The sequence below is a fragment of the Wasmannia auropunctata genome, unplaced genomic scaffold (assembly GCF_000956235.1).
Source record: "Wasmannia auropunctata unplaced genomic scaffold, wasmannia.A_1.0 LD336090.1, whole genome shotgun sequence".
Lineage (NCBI taxonomy): Eukaryota > Metazoa > Arthropoda > Insecta > Hymenoptera > Formicidae > Wasmannia > Wasmannia auropunctata.
The window spans coordinates 776,242-779,096 of record NW_012026800.1 but is presented as its reverse complement, the minus strand read 5'-3'; the positions used below and the strand labels follow the sequence as shown (position 1 = coordinate 779,096).

The following is a 2,855-nucleotide window of genomic DNA, read 5'->3' as shown; positions in this document are numbered from 1 at the left end:
TTTAGATTTTGACGATAATTTATCTCTAAATTGCTTGGGAACATGCATGTAAGCCGTACTGCCGAACACTCTTAGATGTGACAAGATAGGTTTGTTTCCTGTCCACAGTTCATATGGGGTTGAACCTGGTGCTTGCGTGGTCGATGTCCTGTTTAAGATATAAACAGCCGTGTTTACGGCTTCGGCCCAAAGATACTTAGGTAAATCTTTGGCTATCAGCATCGAACGAGCGCTTTCTATGATGGTTCTCATGTCCCTCTCTGCTCGACCATTCTGCTCCGGAGTGTAAGGGGCTGTCACTTCGTGATTAATTCCTTTTTTCTTCATAAATTCTTTCATTTCTTCATTGCAATATTCTGTGCCGTTATCGGTGTGTAGAGTCTTCACTGGTCGTTGAAATCGATTTTCCGTATCGGCCACAAAATCCCTGAACTTCTCGAATGTATCCGACTTGTGTCTTATGAAGTACACACTCCTATAACCACTGCAGGCATCCTTAAATACAACCAAAAATTTCGAACCTCCTATTGAATGTGTTGACATGGGACCACATAAATCGCTGTAAATTTTCTCACCGGGCTTTGGCTTACAATTAGTTTTATCGTTGGAGCGTGAAAAAGGTAATCTGTGTTGCTTACCTTGCACACATGATTCGCAAAAGAAGTCGGAGCTTGCATCCGAAAGCTTTATACCTTTTACTAAATTCTTGCTTATCATATCACGTAATGCCCGTTTATTTATGTGACCCAATCTCTCGTGCCACACCTGCAATGTCTCGTTTGTGGTTACGTTTAATTCACTCGATGGAATTGTCCGGAACAGCATTCGGTAGAGATTGTTCGGAGTTCTGATTGCTATGGCTGCTAGTTTCTTCCTGTCGTAGATTTCGGCTCTGTTATCTTCTTTGATGATCTTCATTCCTTTCTTTGTAATAACTCCTTCCGAGAATAAATTTTTCTTTAAATCCGGTATATATAGTACATCATTTATTGTTGATTCGTACCACTTACCGTTGATCAATTTCTGTATCTTTATCATACCTAAGCCTTTGACGGGTATTGTTCGGTTATTTCCAAGAGTAACTTCGCGATTCCTTATTTCTTGAAACGTAGAGAAAAAGTCACGACGATGACACATATGTGCTGAAGCTCCGCTGTCCATAATCCATGATTCCTCCAGAGATGTCGCATCTGAGAGTTCGCCGCTGCATTCTGCATTGAACGCCGAATCATTTCCGGATAGGTTATTCTTTGATTTACTATCACTGTTCTCCCGATTCTCACGGTATCCACTTTTTCTTTCAATGTTGTCCCGATTATTTTCGCGGTAGCTTGTGTTCTTCTTTGGCGGACAACGACAGTCTTTCGCGAAATGTCTCCTTTTTCCACAGTTGTAGCACGTTACTTTAGGCTTTGATGGAAACTTCCTGAAGGTTTTCTTCTTGTCTGCACTTGCGCTGACTGTACTGAGTGCAGTTTCACTAGAGTCGGTGGTATCTAGACGTGCCTCTTCGTCGAGCAGTCGCGCGGTCAGATTGGCTATCGTTTGCTTGCCTTCGTCCAATGAGAGCCATGCTTGTCGAACACCGTTGTATTTGATCGGAAGACTCCCTAGTATCTTCGTCATTACGGCGCTGTCGCTCATTGGTTCCCCTTTGTCTCGTATTTCACGGGCAAGATTTTCGACTTTCGCTATGTGTTGCGAAATCGAATCGCTACTCTCCATCTTGTATTGATAGAACTTTTCGTGCACTAACATTTTATTTAATTCCGTCTTCTGTTCATATATCGAGTCCAATTTATTCAGGATCTCTTTCGAGCTTGTACAGTTCTGTATCAACGTTACTTGCGAAAACTCCATGGCGGACGTGATGATATACATGGCGGCTGCATCCTTCTTCATCCAGCTCTTTAGCTCGTTGGCTTCCGCGGCCTCTGGTTTCGGCACGACTCCTTGCACTATGTCAGCTACTTCCTTAGCACGTAGAGCACACATTAACTGGAACTTCCACTGTTGATAGTTCCTTCCATCAAATTTCGTCATGTGCAGTACTTCTAATTTTTCCGTCATCTTGGCTGCCTTTCCTTTGTACGTCGACACACACACGAGATATTCCGTTTCTCTCACGATTTTTCAGTATTTGTACTCAGCGATACTGTCGCCCTTCTTCGCTCTCTCTGTTCCCTTCTGTGAAACTAATTTCTCTTTCTCTCTTGCACGATGCCTGGGCCCATAACCTGTTTGATTTTTATCCGGGCAGAGAGAAGGGATAACAGAGGAGAAGACACTTTTCAGCAATGCTCGATTACTCGTGAGAATTACTTATTACAAGAACGAAATATTTATTGTACGAAAGACAATATACATAAAGAAAAGAAACTTGAATTGTAAAAAGGACTTGTGCGTGCGTGCACTGAGACGGTTACTACCGAAACTTGACTAACATAGAATAGAAAAATATATAAGAACGGAATACATAAGAAAGCAGCGCTCCCGCGACAAAGACATTGGCTCTCCTGCATCTCAGGCGGCGCTGTTCGGAAACCATAGTATGAACGTGAAACCAAAGCAATGATCGTTTCCTAATCTTAACACTCCCATCAAATGATCACTTGCTTGATAAAAGAAACCGCTACTAGATTCTTAAGATTGACAATCCTTTTTGAACACATGGACGCTTTCCATGCCTATCGCATTTCTTAATTTTTGAAATCGATCACGTGGTAGAGCCTTTGTAAAAATGTCTGCAAGTTTGCGTTTTGAATCTACATATTCTACCGCTATAGCATTATCTTCAAACTTCTCGCGAATGAAGTGATGACGAATATCAACGTGCTTCGTCCGTTTATGAAAGT

General features: G+C 42.0%; 1 protein-coding gene across 1 annotated transcript in view; it reads right to left on the bottom strand.

Moving 5' to 3' along the window:
* The window catches only part of LOC105448021 (dynein heavy chain 12, axonemal-like), a 61,795-nt gene that overhangs the window by 9,918 nt on the left and 49,022 nt on the right, over positions 1-2,855 (bottom strand). The gene's annotated exons all lie outside the window — the stretch shown is intronic.